At 28.4% G+C, this 23,756-nt stretch overlaps 1 protein-coding gene across 4 annotated transcripts in view; it reads right to left on the bottom strand.

The window, feature by feature from the left end:
- Positions 1-23,756, bottom strand: part of LOC113389071 (calpain-A-like) — a 609,920-nt gene that overhangs the window by 282,526 nt on the left and 303,638 nt on the right. The gene's annotated exons all lie outside the window — the stretch shown is intronic.

Raw genomic sequence — 23,756 nt, 5'->3', positions numbered from 1 at the left:
ATTTTAAATTTCGCAGACAGTCAGTCAATTATTATCTTGAAATATTTCTTCTTGATACTTTCAAGAGCATAAAAATCAATTTCATTAATTTATTATCAACGTAGACATGCGACATTAAGTTTCGAAGCACTTTTATGATAAGATTAATATAAAATGCAGACACAAGGAGTTATTTCATGCGATTTCAATGACACATCTTGCCTTGTTGAAATTTATCGTTAATTGCAAATATTATTTAAATACAGAACAAATGTGAATTCTTTTGCAAATGATTTAGATAATGCTATCGGAATAGAATAATAGAGGTTTGTAATAAAAATATTAGGTTGTTTGTAATATTTGGTTTCTTATTCTTGAATAGCTATCAGGATATACCAGTTCTATGAGCTGTTGTGATGAAATTTCTCATTTTCAAAGGATAAATCTTAAAGCAAAATTGAATGGTTTATAGATAAAGTTATATAGGGACCGATTCTGCCGCATAACAGAAAATATTATGGCAAGGCAATGTTATGAAGAACTTTCCATACTAAATATCAACAAAGACCACGTGGTTGATGTGCAGTCAGGTGTATTTCTCAGATTATAAGCACAAATGTAAAAAAAAAACTATCTTAGATAACAGGGTCTCTCTGACCCAGCTTCATAACACACGAGTGACGTTGCAGTTTATGTGTTAAACGCCTGAATGCACAGCAAATACATGAAATTTTGACAGTATTCAGTATGATTCAGTAGCATGATGTAAGGAAGTTGGAGTGTAACATGGCCTTGCCATAACATTGGTTTGTTGTGCGGCAGAATCGGTCCCATTGTGTTTCGGTTTATAGTGTGTCATCTTACCGATGACACCAATTATGTTGTGTCATCCCAGCGTTGACACCAAAATAATGTAGGATCCATTAATGACACCCTAAAATATATACAAGGAACCACCGATGATGCCAAACAATATGTAAGGTTCTTTCGGCTGCTAACAAAACTGTTACCAACATGTGGAAGATGTACAGTATTAACAGACGAAGACTTTTGATATATTTATTTATTTTATTTTTTCTGGTACACTTTAAACATAACTTAAACATGACTTAAACAACTGAATAATTGAATAATAGATTCTAACTGCGACTGGATTTGAGATACGAGTGAAACAATATACGACTCAAACATTTGCAAGCTTATATATTCTCGTCATCAGGGTGACTTTATGCTTTCCTAGATAACGATAACTAGATATTTCCTGGATTATGAGTTTATTTTTTCTTCGTAAAGTGCAATACAAGGTATTAACAATAGATGGTTAAGAATATTTGCGTTGTTTTTTGTTCACAAGTGCATGTTTCTAGCAATGATTACAATGTTGTAGGTATGAGTAACAAACTCAGTTGTTTATATTTGAACTTTTAGAAATGGATACATTTCCCTTACAATAGATATGTTTACAATTAGATATTTGAAGTAAAACTTCTTCAGGCGCGGCTAGGGTACAAATGCGACGGAAGTGCGTTACGGCAGATAAGATAAGATAAGAGCCGAGTGCCAATGATTTGTCATTCGCTGTCGATGATATCATTTCTATACGGGTCGATTGTGATTAGACGTCGCGTATGTGAATAAAGATCTGTCGTTGTATGCGTACCGGCGTCAACGTTGTATGCGTTCCGATATCAACAAGGAAATCGGCATAGATAAATAAACATTTTGAAGTTACATCGTTGTACAAATCTTGATTTAATGAAAAATGCCTGAATTTGAAGAATATTTCACCCTGTTCCTTGAAAATAATAAAACAAAAAAAACATTTGCGCCGTGTAAGTTTATTGATTAAAAATTATTTCTATATTATTCGTAGTTTCTATAAATCTTTGAAGTTATTAAAATGAAAAATATTTTTAGACAAGACAGATATTACAGCTGTTCAAAGAATGAGATTATATCGCCAGCGAAAAAGTATTATTATTATTTTTTTATTTATTTCTTTTATTGGCCTTTGGTAAACATTTAGCCACATACATAATGTACAATATACAGGTAACATATATATTCTATTAATCACTTATAACTTAATTTTACTATTATTAACAAACCTAATTATGTAAGGATAACAATTCAAATTTTGCAATAATGATGTCAAATTAAAGGGTTTGATCAGTGTTTTTATTGAGTTTAGTTCCTCTAACTATTTAGCCCTGCTTGCCTCAAATATACTACATTCTAGTATGATGTGTTCAGATGTTCCGCTTGATGCTCCACAAGGACATGATTCTGACTCTATTATTCCCAGCCTTTTCAGGTGTGCAGGGAAGTGATTAAGTCTCAGTCTTGTTATTGATACGATAGTACCTCTGTTTTCATCTGCATATTTTCGGAACCACGGTTTCATCTTCAATTTGGGGTTGACTACCTTGTAGTATCGTCCCTTTGTTTCCGACGATCTGTTCCATTCCTCTTGCCATTTGTCCAATATTTTTTTCTTTGAATTAGTCATATAATCCTTCCTAGTGGCTAGGTTGATCATCGTTCCATATTCTGTAGCCCATTGGCGAAAAAGTAAAAAAAATACAAGCAGTCAATGAATGTGTGTGAATTTTATTACATGAAGTTCTTCAAACACAATTACATAATGAGTGAAGTTGCGAAAACAATATTAGTTTAGGCGTTGTTTAGCATAATCCGCTGTGTAAACAAATATAGAATTTATTATTCAGCAATTACTTCATTTCTCTAATGAAGGTTCATTTCTAAATGCTAATTACAATGACAAACCGATCATGTCATATTTGAAGTATGACTTTAATTACATTATTGTTTTTAAATATTATACATATTTTTAATACTATTATAAATACATAATTTATTATTTATCATTATATAAATGTGTATAATGGTTGATACTAATAAATGTGTGCATCACGAGTGTTACCATATTACTGATGAACATTATTCAAAATTGTTATGTGATGAATTTTTTTTACTTAAATGCCATCTTGTACAGTAGCAAATAAGTTTTACTTCAATCGCTTGTGAACTCTTTTTTTTTAAATGCAGTCTATTTTTACGTGGAAACATATTTTGATCTATGTTTTTCAAGAGAAAACATATGACTGCTTGATACTATGTGATTTTAAGGATGCAAAGTCAAAGTTTTAAACATTGTTTTCTGATTAATATTTTTTAGCATTGAGTATGCGATTATTTAATATTCCGTCATTTCCGAAAATGTCGCGTTGTTTAAATAAAGCGATTTCGTATAATTTTCGAATAGTTGAATGTGCGTTCATGGAATGTACGTACATATTTGAATATCTGAGAGTTGTTGACCTTGTGTTCGATTGAATTTTTGGGTTCGGATTTCTTATCGTACATTTAGATGCACTGCAAATATTGATAATAATTGTAATACACGATCAGATTGGAATATGGATTTTGGATAGTTGATTATATCCGCGTTTATACTGGCACGAATCATATCATGGGCTCAGGGATAATCACTGGTTTAAAGATTTGTGGATATATTTTCTGATAACATAGATATATTGTTTTTTGTGTTTTCTATGGTAACATAACATAGTACACATTAGAGTATGTTGAAGACTTGGTATTCCTGATACACCTATTTTATTTTGATAAATCTTGTTTTCCTGATGTCGGTTTACAATGTGTTGGTACTTTATACGAGCGTTTTTTTTAAATTTTTTATACTGTTGAAAATTAATCTCCAAACTGCACAAATATCAATTTAATCCTTATTCTTTATATTCTAAAACCATATAATTTATATAATTTATAATAGTGGTGTATGGCATCGTGCCTTGAGGCAAATAGCTGGAACTTCTCGAACCTTAATGAAATATTCGAGGAATATTAAATGTTTTCGAATTGATTATTATAAATACTGTAACTTTCATTAATTTTATTTTATAGACAAAATATAAGAGCTTATGAATTAGACGACAAAGTTTATTTATCTTAATTAACATGAAGGGCATTCTAAGAATTATATATACTGAATTGCAAAGTTAAAATTAATTGTTTAAAATATATAAGAGATTAGAACTTTAATTAGAATTTGTATTAAAATCCGAATTATTTTCGATACTAAAAAAAATGTTTTGGAAAAAATGAAATAAGAAAAAAAAATCCTCAAAAGCAATCGTTTCGTCAATACAAGCAGATTTTTTTTCAAATCATTGAAATCCTATGCTTAGTTCTCTCAAAAACTGCCATTTTGCCTCGTATCTCCAAAACGGCTGGACCTGCCTTTACCAAAACCTAATCACCACTTCTCCCCACGAATGATTTTGAATCATTCAAATCGGATGCTCTGTTCTCAAAAACTCGATTTCTATTTTCTGAACTCTTTGCTTCGTATCTCCGTAACGGCTGGATCTGCCTTTACCAAAAACTAATCAGCACATCTTCCTATCAATAGGAATCCAATGCTTTTTGAATAATTTAAATCGGTTGATCCGTGCGCCCGAAAACGTGGACGAAAAATTGTATCCACACATACACACACACATCCATTTGCTCTGAGGTATGCCCAAATATTCATAAACCTCTGGAACGTGAAGAAATGCAAAAATTTTCAATATCGATTTTTGGACGATTACAATAACTTACACTACGGGAAGTTGAAAACTGGAAATGATTTTTTTCACCAATTAGAACATTTTTTATGAGAAATAGCTATTGTACATGATTAGAATTTTTTCGATTTAGCAACCCATTGGTCAACTACAATATGGTATTGTTGTAGCAATTTTCACTTGAGATTATATTTGAGATCTATAACCTCAGATAAAAATTTTATATCACGCTGCTTGATATCGAGCTATCCGAGGTTGGTTATCAACTTGTAACTAGTTTTTTATATAGCCCACGTCCTTAACCATACACCACGACGGAATAAAATTTTCAATTTGTGTTTTGAAGAGCATATTTTAGATATAAATATTTTTATCATATTAATATTATCATCAAAACGTTTATGTTTATAAAATTTCAGTCGTGTCAGGAAATTATGGTTTTGATTTAATAACTGCTCTAGTGATAAATCTGCAAAATTAAATATTCAGCATATTTTGAAAATATTGATATTTAAAAGTTCATTTGCATTCTTTGCATAGTTATCATTGAAATTGATTGATAGACAATTAATTGGAGCACGTGAGAACATAAATAGTGAAAGATTTATATGAAATTTTTTGAATACTTTAGTCTAAGATATCAGAATGAGTGTGATTTTATATGAAACTGTATTCTGTGAACTATGGATATTAATTTTAGAAAATAAATGTATTTAACTGCGACAAATATAAATCATCTAATATCAAAATTATGATCTATTTGGACGAGTGCCCGTTAGGCCATGTGTCAACCAACATTAGATAGTTCTTTATTTTCTGTTCGATGTATATTTACTCATGAAGATTACATAATAGTTAAAAATAACTATAGAAATTGATCACTTATTAAAAATTTATGTTTACTGAATTTTCAATATTTACTCTATCAATTTATTATGCATAAAATCGTTTTTTTTAATAACCTGTCTGGAACATCATTTCGTCCTTTTTATAACTTAATATACGACGTTCTAAATATTTTTATTTAAATTTCATCATATTGATTTTTGCTAAACATACTTTTTATTTTCATATTCACAGAATAACCGTGGAGCTATTTTTACTTGATAATTTTTTTATTATCATTTTTTTTTTCAAGTAAAATTGATAATATTACATTGTCAATCACTGCTTAATTTTTAAAACAATTAATTAAAATTAATTTAAAAAGGATAAGATCTATGTGTTTTTTTATTTATTACTAAATATCAATGCGGTGCAAAAAATTTTTTCTGTACTCTTGTAACGTTGATTTATAAATTATAAAAAATAAGTTAAAATTTTTGATGATTTAAAATCTTCTAAAATTCATGCCTCTACACTAGAATATCTTCAAATTTACATAGATTTATTATATAATATAATAAATTTTCCAAAGTTATTGATATTTTCATTGGCACGAAATTCTACCAGTCTATTTTTAGAATATTATGATCATAAATTAAATTTGGCAAACTTATTGGTTTTATTGCAGGTGAAATATAAATTTCAAAATTTTGTTAAATATAACCTGAACGACTTAACAATAATTCTCATTTTCCAAAGTTCTGAAGTTTTTCATTAGTATTAAATCCAACCAGTCTAATTTTAGTATATCATGATCATAAATTAAATTTGGCACACTGATTAGTTTTTATCACAGGTAATATATATTTTTAGCAAAGTTTCAAAATTATTTTTGCAAACTATGTCTTAATATTTAGATCAATTCAATCGATTGATCGATAGATAAATAAGATCTGCCAATAATAACATAATGTGTTGGCATTACTTGTCATCAAAATTCGAATAATTTTAAATATTTAATAAGAAATTTTTAATCGAAGCAGATGGGTGCTATTTAATATAAACATAAAGATTATATAACAATCAAAATTAGTAATTTAGGATATTCTATCAAAAAATAGCTCTTATCCGGCATTGCTGCATAATAAACTCTATCACATAGAGATAATTTTACTGTTTGGGTTTCCATCTATAAAAAAAATTGTCAAGTCGTTTAAGAAGTCAGCACAACAAATAATAGGATTCTTTTAACTCTAATTGCTGGTAAAAATTGAAGAAAAAATTTATTAACTATATGGTCTCCTGTATACATTTGCTCCCCTGGTCTCCTGTATACATTTGCTCCACTTTCAAATGTCTATTTAATTGTAATCTATGCCAACAGAAAATCAGTTCATGCATACTTAGAATATTTTTTTCAAAATCTTGGCTCTTGGCCATTGGTGTGCATTTTGGGCCTATTTTTTTGTAAACTATTATATTTTTCCACTAGAAGAAGATATTCAAAATACGTTTGTTATTTTTTATAATAAATTAGAAGCAATTGGAGAAATCTTATATGGATGAGCAATTTTGAAAAGAAAAAATATGTTACCATTTAGGCAAATATGGATCCAAAAGTACTAATAGACTTTTCGAAAAATTTTGTGTAATTTATCAGATAGATAATGCGATTGTGATTTATTATAAAATTTTTGTAAAAACTGCAAAAAGAACTCTATCGCAAATTCCTGGATTTGTTTGGAGATCTTCTTGGAGAGCATTAAGCTTTTTCCTTTGTTTTTTTTTTAATACGGTTTACTGTTATCTTTAATAACAATGCTATTTTTCACTAATAAAATCTTTAGCCAAAATGCATGGAAAAAATTAAACTTGGATAAAAAAAATCATAAAACTTTAAATAATAATAAAATTCTCTATGGATACTTAAACTTCTTCTTATTGATATCGTAAGGGCCGAATTGTATGTATCCATCTTTACTTTTGCATTTGTTGTTTTAAAGTGAAATTTTTTAACGTATTTTAAAAATATGGTGCTAATATTAGTAAAAGATGCAAAGAAATTATATATTTTTTGAATTATATTGAAAAATAACTATATTGAAAATTTCATATCCGAAACTTGAGTTGGCGCCCCATGACCTGCCCTGATTATTACTTAATTTCAAATTTTAAGTGAATTAATTTGTCAAATCCTGTTCATATGTATATAATTTAATCTGCCATACATATACTGTATCTTATTTCATTTTAATTTCTGGCACATCTCAGCTGCTTTTCGGCAATAATAATATAGACATTTCACTTTTCTTATTCATAATAATGAATTTATTATACATATTCTAATATTGTCCAGGCTCATAAGTAAATTGAAGTTTTTGGCAGATGACAGTTTTCATTTGTTTTCAATGCCAAACAATGTCTCAAGTATTTTCAATGTCAAACAATGACATGTTATATTTAGCATTTTGTACTATTTATTTCTACAATATTACTATATTTTTATAATTACATACATCCTAATAAATTCCTTTAACAAACTTCAGAAAGATTTATCGAAATCCGAATAATCGTGTAAGAGGGGTATATTTACATAAGGCATTACAGAAGCATTTTATATATAAGATATATATATATATATATATATATATTATAAAAAATTGTTTAATTCATTTATCCATCGCCTCGTGCATAAATTATGATCTGGAAGTAAAGTGTGAATCATACGATATTAAATATAATAAATTCGTTAAATGTTTTGTTTGCATAAGAGTTTGCCAAAAAAATCGATTATTTATTCTGCCGGCAAACAATAAATTTAAAAAGGAAGGTTAAAAACCTATTTATCGTTGCCAACAAAATCCAGACGTAATGCGATACTGCTTAAATTGAACGGAACGTGTTCGAGAGATTGTTTCTTTTAAGTAAAAGTAAACTTTTAGGCCTATTCTTGGTTAACATAACTATTTTTTTTCATTAGTCTTCTATGGTAATATAATATGCCACAAATAGGAGTACGTGAAAGCATTTGTTTTCTACGTGGATGTGTGTGTGTGTGGATATAATTTTTGGACGACGTTTTTGGGAGTACAGTCCAACCGATTTGAATTATTCTAAAAGTATTCAGTCCTTACATATGGTGTTCCAATTTCCAACTATATAGATGTTATTTACAAAAGCAAATTCAATGGTTAAATTCTGTTACAGAGATATCACAAATAAACTATTATATATTATTAGCCCGAAATGACCTTAGAACATCTGCGTATGATGTATACATCCATTATTATTTGCATATATCAATTTTCATATGCATATTACTAACAATGACTTCTTGAATTGGCAAAGTCAGTGTCAGGGACATTTTGAAGTTGGAATTGTGTCATAGGAATGCACTTTTTGAATCATTTTGTCAATTTAGTTGCTGAACTGTATCAATGGAGTATTTATGTTAAATTTGTCCCAACAAATTGCATAAAATTTTAAAGGAATTTGCTACCAATAAATGGACGTTATTAACTTCCCGAAGGAGAAGTTTGTTTTCATCAAAATATCCGATTCGCTAATTTTATGTTTTGTCGACGTTTCAAGCCATTCTGAATCGACTGAGACCAGCTTTGGAAAAAGTATGTGTGTGTGTATGTGAATAGATTGTTTGTCGTAAATCGACGCTTTCTCAAAAACGGCTGGACTGATTGCATAAATTTAAAAGCCATACGATGTATCTCGATGAGGACTATCATTTGTCAGTTTTGTGTGATGATCTGCCAAGCCGTTTCTTTGTAAATCACAGAAAAGTGAAAAATTTTCGTCCATATTTTAGGCCGCAATTCTGAATCGTTTTTGAAAATTCAAAAAGTGTTCGAAAGATATTGGTTGGGAATCGTGCTGATTAGTTTTTGGTAAAGATCGGCCAGGCCGTTTTCTTGTAATAAAATGTTAAAAAAAAAATTCGACGATGTTTATTATTATTTTTTTGACGGTAGATACCATAGTCTTATAGATCATACTAAAAAATTATTTCTTTTGGCGATAAACATCATGGTCTCATAGAACTTACTGAAATATTACGGCCTGAGGACAAGTAGTTTAATTTTAAAAATTCATCAAAGTTTGAGAAAATGAGTAGTTTTTTGGACGTTTGTTAAAATTAAAATTAGACGATTTACTTGGTATAACGATAGAGTACTTGGTCTTAATAAACATGCTAAACCATTAATGTCCTATAAAAACTGGTTCAATTATAAAAATTATTGATTTTTGAAAATTTGCTTTTAGAAAATACTCTGAGTTAACGTGTTTGTTCGTTTTCAATTATGTGTAATAAATCCACTCATAATACTTTTAATCACTCATAAATTAATTTATTTTTTATTGATCAAGTCGATTATTTACACACGTCGGGAAGTTCATGTAACTTGCCTCAAGGCAAAATACCAATTCCAACTAGTTAGTTATTATTTTATTAATAATACATTGGCATTTTCGTCGACTCTATAACTTCACCTATATATAATTAACGTAAATTTCTCTGACCTTCCTATCTTTTAATAAATTTTATTTCTTCTTGTAAAACAATCTATTTGTATCACAAACACATTATGTGTATTTAACGTCGATCGCACTTTTGAAGTTTATAATACAACTTTTATCGATATATTTATTGCCTATAAAATTTGAAAAAAAAAAATAAGGATCGTAAAGTGGAAAATTTAACCTTGATTGTGAGAAAGCTTGATCAAGTGCAGAGCAGGTTAAAAAATAACTAATGGTCTTCATGTTATTTATTTTTTTCTTAAAGATATAAATATTATTATTATGTAATATGTATTTTAAAATGAAGGTGACTAGTCTCACAAATGATGAAACTAGTCCTGGGTTTTTCCAACTCCGCCAGCTTGATATCAAGCAGTATGATATCCAATTACGACTTGAGGGTATATATCTTAAATATACTCTTCATTCAAGATTTTGGGACGAAAACAATGTCAGAAATTATAAAGTATAATAAAATCTAAAATCACGATCTTGATTGACTTTGAGCTTCTTAAAGAAAACTTTCTAAAATATTGCATATAGGGCAGACATAGTAATTATTATAAATAATTAAGTAGTTTTAATTAAAACTCAATACTATGTAATTCTACGATGATTTTATTAGACATCGACATATTATTAGAGATATTTTTTAAACACCTTTTTTGTTTCTGTATAAAATATCATGGCATACTTAATTTAACTTGGAGCTAATTTGCTCCAATCATCTTTTTTAAAAATTTCTTTTTTAATATTGGTTCAAAAGTAAATATTTTAGTGGAAAATATTTATCAATACAGTGTTAAGAAAATGATACATTGATTTTGTTCCTAATAACAATATAGTCATATCTTTCAATGGAATTCTACTCGAAACCTATGTACTATTTTATCTAAAATCATTGTGATTTGAAGTACCTGTCATCATTAATAGAGCAGTGATTTTTGTGATAAACTTTTGTACATTGTAATAGTATATTTGTACATAGATTTCTATCAATTAATACATTTATAGTTCTCGAAAAAAGTGGTAAAAGTGGTAAAAGTCTGGTCCTTGATACAAGTAGTCTGCAAATTCAATTTTGCGTTTTGAACCGCCTGATATCAAGCAGTAGTAATGACAACTTACACTTGATCATTAGATGGAGAAATACTAACATCATAAATTATATGAAGGCCATGTTACTTTCCAACTTCTGTCAAAATATCATATATTTGCTGTGCATTCAGTGACTGCAACGTCACTCGCATGTTATGAAGCTGGGTCAGAAAGACCTTGTTATCTAAGATCGTTTTTTGACATTTGTGTGGTTTCTAGGTTAGGTTTTCTATCTGACAACCTGAGAAAAACGCCTGATTGCACAGCAAAAACATGGCTTTAGGTAATATTTAGTATGTAAAGTTTTTCATGACATAGCCTTGCCATAACATTGGTCTGTTATGCAGCAGAATTGGTCTATCATATAATACTTTAAATTTTATTACTATAATCTACTTGACAACAGTCAAGTAGATGACTTAGATTCAAATTTTGCTGTTTTTTTTTTTAGATTTTTGCAGAAATAAATTGGAGTAATTTTATTAATACCAGTTTATTGGAAATTTTATCTAGATTATTTGTTTTTTGTATCTCATTTCAGTAAATAAGTTGTATTAGTAAACTTAAAGAATGCATAACTCATTACTTTGGCATTAGGATTGCTTTTTGAAACCATTTTTAATTCAGCTTATGAAAATTATATATATTTTTTAAATAATTTTTTATACCTAGCCTTCTTTATAGTTACTATAGTCTCTATAGAGAAATAAAATTTTCTTTGAAAATTATATATTTTTTAAAATGATTTTTTTATATCTAACTTTCTCTATATATAGTGACTAATAGTCCCTACACAGAAATAAAATTTTCTTTGAATATTATATATTTTTTTAAATAATTTTTAATACCTAGCTTTCACTATAGGGAAATAAAATTATCCTTGAAAATTTTCTACAGTAGCTTTTTCTACAGAGACTATAGTCTCTTTTCTTCGAACAAAATAAGATTAGAATAGTATTTATACTCAAGCATCGAGAATATAATTTAATAGAGAAATAAAATTTTCTTTGAAAATTATATAATATATTTTTAAAGTAATTTTTTATATCTAGCTTTCTCTATAGTGACTATAATCTCTATAGAGAAATGAAATTTTCTTTGAAAATTATATATTTTTTTAAATAGTTTTTCATACATAGCTTTTTCTATAGTGACTATATAGTCTTTTTTCTTTGAATAAAATAACATTAGAATAGTATTCATACTCAAGCATCGAGATCCAGAAATTTTGAAGAAATGAAAAAATTTTGGTTCTCCAAATTACATCACAAATAGATTCCAGCTAACGATTTAAATTTTAATAGGCCGGATTTAATTACTGCTATCAAAATATGTGATCATATGACGAATTCAAAGAGACCTAGTGTTCATATTCAAAACAATAATATTATTGTTTAATTTTGTTCGCAAAATTAAAAACAAACATTTAATCGTTGCAGAGAAATTTTAATAACATAAATTAGTTCATTCATTTTTGTTATTGTTTATAATTTTGATTAATGGTATTTCCTAAAACATGGTCTAAAAAACAAATATTGCATGGAAAAATAATAAATATATTGTATAATAAATTTATTGCAAAATTATTCCAGTGCAATATTTGTTATTTGTTTAAGGAGAAGTTTGTGTTTTTAGCTTAAACTTTGATTTTTTAGACGTTACAAGTAATTCTGAACCATTTGGTACCCAAATCAGAAACGTATGTGTTTGTTTGTAGAATTCTAGAAAAAAGTGAGGAATTTGTTTATATAAATGCAATAAATAAAAACTGATAAGTCAATCAATAAATATAAATATCAACAATAAATAAAAAATAGAGCATTGTGACTAAGCAATAACAAATTTATCGAAATATAACAAAATTCAAAACAGAAGTATAAAAATGTTTGGAATTTTTGCACATTCTTATTTTGATTTGTTTGTTATTTATAATATTGGAAATAAACAATATATTTTTTTCTCCAAGGAGTAAAATCCATAATTTAGTCTATTCTAACTTAATTTTTTTTTTCTCGTTATAATAATATATGACATATTGTATCTTGATCACTATTAAGGTAAAGAAATGATATTGTTTTTTAAAGTGAAACTTTTTTAGGCTTGACTAGGGTGTAAATTTGTGCCAATGATTTGTCATTCACTCTCGATGATATCATTTCCATATGGGTCGATTGTGATAGATCGTCGTGTCGCGTGAGTATGATTGCTTTGATTGTATAGTGAAAATAATAAAACAAATAAAAAATCTGTGCCGTGTAATAAACGTAAGTTTATTGAAATGAGAGCTATATTTACAAGTGATAGCCGATGTCATTACTGCTTGACATCAGGCTGTCGGTGGCGGGAGTTGCACATTGATCCACTTGGCTAAAGGAAAGCATATTAAAAAAGGAATTGATAATAATTTTTAGAGTTTTACCTTCAAAAATAATATTGAGTCTTTAATATTATCTATATATTGGGGTTTCCAGTGGATTAGTGGTTGGAGCTATGGGATTTCAATCAGGGCAATCCAAACGGTTGTCCCATTCCTAAATGGTGAATTTTGTTATTACATCTTTTTCATTGATGCAACAATTTTGGACAAGGGCTATTTTCTGTTGGCAAACACATTGCTATATATATTTCCAAGTGGTCAATACTGCTTCACATCAGGCTGTCCGATGTGGAAATCGCACACACAACCATTGGACCAAAGGGAAGCTTGGAGCATAAAAAAATAAATTGATAATAATTCTTGGAGATTTTATGGTGATCTATTTTTATGAACACAAAATAAATATGGTTGTTCAATAATAGAATGGTTCTCAGAATTTTCATTGAAAATCTTCTTCCTCTGATGTTAAATCCAGATTTCTGAACCGTTTTGTTTAATTCAAAATATGCGTCATTCGTATTGATTCAGCATCGAAATTAGGATTTACTTACATCGTTTACTTTTAGTGTTATTGTTGGTTTATTGTAAGGAAATACTGTGTTTGTATTTGACCGCGAAATAAACGTCCGATGGCCAATAGGTAAATTTGAAAGGATAAACAAATTCGAATTTGCACACTAACAGTATCAAATTTGCGTAAATTGTAGACGGAGAGCTGGCGAAATAGTGAAATGAAATATTTTATTTATTAACTTAATTGATTCTATTGGCTGATTTGATTTATCTTGAAAAAATAAACATTGTTAGGTTCAGTTTTGTATTTTTCAAAAATAGTTTTAATTTTTTCTATACCTCATCAAAAGATTTTTCCTCTGTCATTAATTGTCATAAAATTCCAAAGGACGTAATATCTTGTCAAATCAAGTAAGCTACTAATGGACCAAGTATAGAGCCTTGCGGAACACCACCCTTCATATTTAATTTACTTGATTATACTATTCGGTCTTGATTATCAATACATATTTTCATTGGCTTGATGTCTGATAATTAATACACTCGCACATTTTTTAGATTACTAATTTGCTGACTTATTTTATTCTTTTTCCTAGATTTTTCTGCATGGATTTTATTTTATTTTTTCAAAATCAATTTTCGATCTACTATTTCTTGCTTTAAGACTTAAGAAAACTTAACACGCAAAAATTAAATCCAAACATTTCAGTTCAAAAATATATTCATAACAAAGTTTAAGTTAAACTTAAACAACGATCTCCCAAATAAAGACGTTAGTCAGATAATTAAATTTAAGTGAAAATGTACTGAAATAAACTTCAATGTTTTTCTCAATGGAAGATATATGATGCATTTTATAAGAAACACTTGGGGAATAAATTAGATGAAGAATATATAGGACTGAAATAATAATTTGCACAAAATTGATAATCGTAAAAAAATTTACTGTATTTTATTTACACATTTTGGGAGTTTCATGCAACTTGCCTTAAGGTAAAATTACACTTACAACCACTTATTTTATACTTCTGTAGCCTCAAAATATTCTAAACAACTTTACATTTTCCAATATATTTTCTCCCCAAAATTGCAATTTAAAAAGCCATCAGTGACTGTTTTAAACGTATGACGTGTATACTTGTTAATACACAAAATTCTGCTACTTCTCCATGACGTGCATATTCGTCAATCACAGTCAACTCTTTAATTATAAAGTTTAACAAATTTTTGTTAAGTATCACATCTTTGACTTCAAGACTTACATCGAATCGAGGATTTTCATAAGTGGAAAATGCTTTTCAGTTTTATCTAAATAACGTGTATACTCGTTAATACACAAAATTCTGCTAGTTCTCCATGACGAGTAGATTCGTCAATCACAGTGAACTGGTAAATTACAAAGTTTAACAAATTTTTGTTAAGTATCATATATTTATCTTCAAGGTTTACATTAAATCAAGGATTTTCATTAAGGAAAAAATAGCTTTTAAGTTTTATCTAAATAACGTGTGTACTCGTCAATACATAAAATTTTGCTACTTTCCCATGACGACGATACTCGTCGATCACAGTCTACTTGTTAATTACAAAGTTTAACAAATTTTTGTTAAGTATCATATCTTTAACTTCAAGGTTTACATTAAATCAAGGATTTTCATGAAAGAAAAAATGGCTTTTCAACTTCATCTATATATTATTGATTTTATTTGTCTGATTGATGATCAATATATTATTTTACCTGTTAGTTCACGATGATGACTTGACTGAAAAAATTTAGATACTTTTTCATGTTGACCATTATTATCACACAATGACTTCATATGAGTTTATTTATTCTTTCTAGAGCTAGAGTATACAAATGCACGCCAACATATAATTAATGATTAGAATAATCGATATATGACCGATATATTACTGTTCATATATGCTTATAGCAGAAAATCTGATCAGGTTTTTATATTTTTAATAAATAATTTAATTATAATAATTTCTATATTTTTCTGAAGAGAAACACAGCATTTTTCAAAGTTTATTAATATATTATATGTTGAGGTGCAATGCTCTATTCTAAACAAACTATTCCATATTCTATATTTTGATTTATATTACTCTACTATTTTCTGTGTTTTGTATTCTTTATTACATTTAATGCAAAAATTTCACACAGATTTTTTTTGTTTATATTAAATTGCGTATTATTATTATTGTTATTATTATTATTATTATTATTATTATTTAATAAGATATCATTATCATAATCTTTTTAAAAGCTCTTCCAGAAAACTTGATAAGAAAAGACAATAAATTACTTTGGATTATAACATTTACTCACATGAGTAATTAATTTATCATTCAAGACGATGAGTTTGGCATTTTCTGTTTTGAAAATGCGCAAAATAAGTAATATCTCGTTTATGCAATTCATTTTAGGTTTTTATGTTTATGATTAAATGTTTAAATTTTTGAAGGAACTTGTTAAGACCCTTTAGTGCATTTTCTTTAAAGTAAGGTCTCTTAAGGGCCTTCAGAGGTTCTCAAATCTTGATTTTGAAAATTTTAAATGCGTTTTTCAACAAAAAGCCTTAATTCGTGAAAAATTGGGGCAATTGTGTCATTATTTTTGACTGTGGTCCTAGAAATGTTATTTACGATTACGGATCCATAATCTAGATAAACAAAATGAATAAAAATTGTCTACAATAACCAAAGAATAGTTATTTTTTTACCAAAGCTCCAGGTTGCTTTAAAGCTTGACATAAAGTTAAATTCAACAGTTGTTTTTTACATAACCTCTATAAAAGCTTCCAACTGAATCTTTAATTCGGAAAAGGTGTAGACAATAGAAATACTGAATTAATTTAAAAAAGCAATTTTACAAGAGATAAATTATATAAACAGTTATTCTAACTCTGCTGTTGAATATTTCTGACGAAATACTAGATCAAGGTTATATGCAGTGTTACCTCTGTACAAAATGTACCTATGAAATTTATATTTTGCATTGTTTGAATAATGTATCTATTATCTCGTGAAACTGTTTTAAAATTAAAATAAGACATTGGGCTTGTTTGCCCCATTTCACCCATGAGGTAAAATGACTAGATAACACAGTAAAAAACACATTTCTACAATGACGAATAAGCTGGAGGTTTTACTGAATATAGTCAGATAGTTGTTTGTTTGATATGTGTTATTTGTTGTGATATAATTGGTTTGGTCATCACAATATATTTGCTCAAAGTCAAATTGCATCTTTGTACCCTATCTAAATATGATCGCAAGTGAAAATAATCTTATGGGCCATTGGTGCAATGTACAAAGGAAAAAGTACATTACAAAGATACAGACAACCATTGGGTTTCCTTCTAATATAGTTGAAATTTAAGGAATGATATCTCAATAGATGGTATCTCAAACAATACATAATTTGTAGTTCTTGATTGCTTGATTCAGAAAAAGAGAGGAGTCGGCTCAGATAATACTATCATAGCATAAGTTTTTTGGCTGTCCTTTTGGAGATACAAAATTATAGAGTGAATCAAGTAAATTATTATATATCTGTATGTGTGTATATATACGAGTATATATAAATATATATATATATATATATATATATATATATTTCCATTTTTTATGCTTCCCAAGGTCAGCAATTGTCCGCAAAGCCAACAATTACGATATAGCAAATCATAATGTATTTTTTCTATGTTAATTCCAGACGAAGCTTGACTAATAACACATTACATAAAAAGACCAAATCATAAATCTAATTCAATTGAAGTCTGATTGATGATAATGACATACAAAAAAAAAAAAAACAGCAATCATACCGAGTATATTACATAATAGATTTTGAAGTTTAGAATATATATATTATATACAAGATTTTATACTTTACCTTTTGATATGCTCTGCAATTTAAAGAATTTATTAATGGAGTATTCTATATACTGCTTTTTTGTAATCTACATTTATTATAACGGCTTGATATCAGGTTGTCCGAGGATTGAATCGAACCTGAAACCTTGTGCTTCTAAGATCATGGAATTCTGACTTTTATCTTTTATCATTTTATCTTATCAAGCATTAGCACCTTTTTGTGAATTACAACTCTCAGAAAATTGCAAAGTAAATAAATAAATGATTAATAATTATTTCAAGGTCTGATCTTTAAGATTTTCTGAACGGAACGAATCGGAATAATACTGGTTTACAAAGTGTTTGCTAATAGATTTTTATCTCCTTATATGGAAAATAATTTGTTCCATTATTTATTTAAGGTTTAGGTATGATTTGTTAATTAAGAAAGTCTTCTGGAAGTTCTAATACGAAACTTTATGCGAAAATAATATTTTTGGAGAGACGCAGAAAAGACACTGTTATGCAAAATTAATTAGCTTTTCGAGTTTCATTTTGAATTTTTGCAATCGGCGCAGTCGTTTTTGAATAAGTGTGCAATTATATAGATTATCATAATATTATACGTAATATTTTTTCTTATTATAGATAACAATATACCATAATAAATTACATATGATAAATAAAACATGAATGCATTTGCTGACTAATAGATAATATTTTTTTTTATCTTTGACGCTTGTTGTTGATTGTTGTCTTCGGTAATGTCCTTTTAATTAATTTCATTTATTTATCGCTACAGATAATATTTATTTGTTTTGAACAACTCGTATGTGATTTGCAAGTTTTAGAAATTTTGTTAAAATTATATTCAATTTTAAATGATATTTGAAATAAGATCTCTATTATCTCAATCAGTTCCTGTGTTTCAAAGGCACAGCATTATAAAGGCGTGTTGACCCGGGCGCCGAAATGTACCCGGGTCAAGGGTAACGAAGTAAAATGAATTGTTTCAAATGAATTAAATTTAATAAATTTGTATTGATAATTCATTAATTATTATTTTAGTGAAATTAACACTTTATTTTCGATATAAAATAAAATTTCATCTAAATAGCTAAGCCTCCTAAGTTGATTATTTACACGTGTCTGGAAGGTCATGCAACTTGCCTTAAGGCAAAATGACAATTACTCCTAGTTATATTTTTGCTCCAGCCATTTTATGCAAAGACTTTGATTTTAATTACATTTTCATACCTTTACATAATAAAATAATTAACTTGTAATTAGTATATCTTTGTGTCATTTCCACGTTTCGATAATTACCCTAGAGAATAAATAATTATTTCATTGTATAAATTAAATTTCCGCATGTATATAATTGTTCTTGTATCAACTTATTTGCATTAGATACACTACATTAAAATTTCAGTTGTACGTGTTGTTTTGTATATTTATTTTCACCTTCAAACAGATTTCATTGTAGTTAATGATATTTTCGTGGAATTATTATCATTGCGATTTACAAGTATGAACATTATATATGGATGAAATAATAAACTGCGTTTTATCAGAATAACTTGTCTGCGATTTCTTCACGTTGTCAACAATTTGTCTGCGGGCAGGAAAATCTTACTTACAAAAAAAAAAATTACAGCTCTGTTTGTTTATTATAAATTATTAAGCAAGATTGTTGGTGTTATCGAATCCAGGTGTAGATTTTATGCAATGAAGCTAGTTATAAAATTGAATTATTGTAGATTTTTGTGTTTCTTTTGATTTTCTTGGGTTCATTTTGGTTTTATTTATTTAATTTTTACATAGTCCATAAAGTAGCTTCAGAATAAGTCATCCTGGTTATTCAAGTTCTTTCCACACAATATTTATAAGAAAATAAAACACATATTTATAATTCCAACAACTCTATATAATTTAAAACTATGTTCTGTGGACACATTTCTTCCCTTAAGTGCAATTTTAATACTAGTCCGACCAATCTTTATGAAGCAGAACCTCACAAGATTTGGAAATTATATTTTTTCACTCTATCAGGATAAATCAAAGTTCTTTTACTTCCCCATAACTTTTGTAAAGATGATATGTTTTTTTAATTCCAATTCTTCAAATTGGAGCACAGTAAAAAATTCACAGGTCAGGCCCCTTTTTCCTCTCCATTTGCTGCACTAATTTCATTAAGCGTAGATAGAATAGTGCACATATGAACAGGATTTGACCAATTCATTCACTTCAAATATGAGCTTAAGTAATAATGTATATCTAATTATTATTGAGAAAAATGTAATTTAGATATTGTTATTACTGAAAACAATTAATATATAGTACAAGATTATAAAAATTATTATTATTAATTGAAGCAATTATTTTGAGTGAAAAAATCCAAGGTTATATTTTATATTCTACCAGGGTAAGTTATTTTACTTCTTCAGAGCTCTCTAAACATAATAAATCTTTATAAGGCTGATGTGTTTCCTTAATTCCTGATTTCCTGCAACCTGGTTTGTCTACTTTAAAATGCTAGCATAGGAATTTAAATTTTATTATTTAAAGGTTGGATTTGTTTCATATATTATGCTTAAATATATGCGCTAAAAAATTAGGTTAATAAATTAGAAAACTTAATCGAGTATATTTTACATATATTTATGCGTGTAGATAATAATTTCAATTAACATAAATTTACATTTGCAAATTTTTAATAGATGTAAGTAATGTTAAAATAATGCAAATTTTATTGAACCGTCTACATCAAATCTTACATAAAAGCTTTTTGAAATGATATATGATACTGATGGGTATAGATCATAGGTTTCCAAACTTGTTTGTGACGTGGACCCATAAGGCTTAGATATCAATTTTTTTAAAATAAATATTTATTTGTACTAACGTATAGTATTAAGCAGTTAAAGTAAAGATTCAAATACAAGTTTAGACATTAATTAATCGACTTCAAAATAATAATTAGAAATAGATATTAACAAGGTGTGTTGTGAATTACTATCGTGGTTGTCTAAAATTCCTTTTTGCTGATATGGACCCCTTGAAAGTTGTTATGGACCTCTGAGGGTCCATATGAACTTAACACTTTGGGAATCACAGATAATATAGAGTATATACATATACATAATGTATATGTATTTACATTTGTAATCTATGTAAATTTAAATCATTAACAATTTGGTATCCAGTGGCGGATCCAGCTTCGGCGTCAGGGGGGGGTCATAATTGAAAAGTTTTTATAGTCCTCAATGAGTATGTAACAAATATATATATATATATATATATATAAGATAGAGCGGGGCTTAAAGATTTGCGGGTAAAAAGATCCACCACCGATATCTCAAAAACAAGTAAAGTTAAGGATTTCTTAACAACAATATTTGAAAGTAGAGGAAAAAATGTACAACTAGCCATCACCCTGATTCTTACGACGTTAAAAAAAGCATTTTTACAAAAGATAAATTGAATAAATCTTTGTTTCAACTTTGCTGGTGACTATTTTGGACAAAATATCAAATCAAGAGACAAAATATTGGACAAAATATCAAATACAGAGTTATCTCTGTAAAAATGTATCTATAAAATTCATATTTTTCATTGGTTGAGTAATGTAGCTATTATTTCGTTAAATCCCTTTAAAATTAAAAATAGTGAATTGGATTGTTTGTCCTCTCGCCGTCCGATTTTACCACGCCTTTGGAGTAAAAAAAGACCAAGTGATAAATTTTTTAAAAATAGCAAAAAACACATTTTTACAGTGATGAATTAACTGGAGGTTGTACTAAAACATAGTCAGATGGTTTTTTGTTTAATGTGTCTTATTGGTTGTTATGTTTTTCGTTTAGTTTTCACAATATAATTGCTCAAATTTACTTAGCCTTACCTTATGTATGTGTATTTTTTAAAAAATAATCTGCGTCTTTGACGTGAGTCAAAATTCGACCTTACCTCGATGTTTTCTCGCCTAAACCGATGTTAAAATTTAAAAACTATAAAATGAAACTGGATAAGCGCTTGCGTTGATTAGTTTTTTGAGACAATTGGTCGATCCGTTTCTTTACTATTGGCAGAAAAGTGCAAAAATTATCGTCCATGTTTTTGTCAAAAATTCTTAACCGTTTTTTATTCGATTGATATCATTTGGAAATAAATAGTTTCTGTCGAAGATCGGTCAAGTCGTTTCTTTTTCATAATAGATTGTCACATTTTTTGGCGATTTAAGTGAAACTTTGCATGGCGATAGATTTTCTACTCTAAATGAACGTACTAAACTATAATAAGGCCTGCGACAAGTGGTTTTGGTTTTTAAAAAATTTACCGTGTGTATGTATTCGGCTTCGTATTTCGTATGTGTTCGTTTTCCGTAGGATTTTAATGGTTTAGTATGTTCATTAAGACCAAGTACTCTATCGATAAACCAAGTAAATTGTCTACTTTTAATTTTAACAAACGTCAAAAAAACTACTCATTTTCTCAAACTTTGATGAATTTTCAAAATTAAACTACTTGTCGTAAGGCCGTAATATTTCAATAAGTTGTATAAGATCATGATATATATCATCAAAAAAAGTTTCATAAAAATCGGCTCAAATATTTTTTTCAACGACGAAATACAAGCAAACGGCTCGGTAGATTTTAACCTAAAACTAATCAGTTTCATTCTCAACTAATATCTTTCGAACAGTTTTTGATTTTTTAAAATCGAATCGGTAGTTTGTGCTTAAATGTGGACGAAATGTTTAAATCTTTTTTCCAAATTTAAAAGAAACGGCTCGGCCGATTGTCGCACAAAACTGACAAGCGTTAGTCCTCATTTAGACACATCAAATGGTTTTTAAATTTCTGAAATCGGTCCAGACGTTTTTGAGCAATCGCCGATGAAAAGTCTAATTTTGACAAATGCCAAAAAAACGAAACTAATTTTTGCAAACTTTGACGAATTTTCAAAGCTAAACGAGTTGTCGTGTGGCCGTATTTGTATGATCTAGAAGACTATGGTATCTACCGTCAAAAAATTTTTTCAACAAGAAAACGGCCAGGCCGATCTCTACCAACAACTCATCAGTACGATTCCCAATCAATATCTTTCGAACGGTTTTTGAATTTTCAAAATCGATTCAGAACTGCGGGCTAAAACGTGGACAAAATTTTTTTCACTTTTCTGCTATTTACAAAGAAACGACTTGGCTGGTCGTCGCGCAAAATTGATAAACCCTAGTCCTCATCGCGATACATCGAATGGCTTCTAAATTTTTGAAATCGGCCCAGCCGTTTTTGAGAAAACGCCGATTTTCAGCAAAAAATCTGTTCACACACATACACACACACACACACATACTTTTTCCAAATTTGGTCTCATTCGATTCAGAATGGCTTGAAACGTCGAGAAAACATAAAATTAGCGAATCGGATTTTTTGATGAAAACATAAACTTCTCCTTCGGGAAGTTAAAAGTAACTACTATATTTGAAAAAAAAAAATTGCAATAGTTTTCCACTTCGAAATGGTTTACAGCGATTAGGTATACTTCTCTAAATCAGTCATTATTAACTTTCCGTAGGGTAGTTATAGTAATGGGCCGAAAATCTAAAATGATTTTTTTTGCATTTCTCGACGTTTTGATGGTTTCTGAACACTTTGGCAAACCTCAGAAAAAATTGATGTGTGTGTGTGTTTTGTATGTCCGCAATTTTTCGTCCACATTTTCGGGCGCACGGATCAACCGATTTGAATGGTTCAAAAAACATTCGATTCTTATTGATAGGGAGATGTGCTGATTAGTTTTTCGCAAAGACAGGTCCAGCAGTTACGGAGATGCGGAGTAAAGAGTGCAGGAAATACAAATCGAGTTTTTGAGAGAACGGAGTATCTGATTTGAATGATCTAAAAAACATTGAGTTTGTAATGATTGTGAGATGAGGTGATTAGTTTTTGGCAAAAGC

Source organism: Ctenocephalides felis, unplaced genomic scaffold (assembly GCF_003426905.1).
Source record: "Ctenocephalides felis isolate EL2017-DRISC unplaced genomic scaffold, ASM342690v1 CF-g0.4_SCAFFOLD_03573, whole genome shotgun sequence".
NCBI classification, from domain to species: Eukaryota; Metazoa; Arthropoda; class Insecta; order Siphonaptera; family Pulicidae; genus Ctenocephalides; species Ctenocephalides felis.
This window is presented reverse-complemented; position numbering and strand designations above follow the sequence as displayed.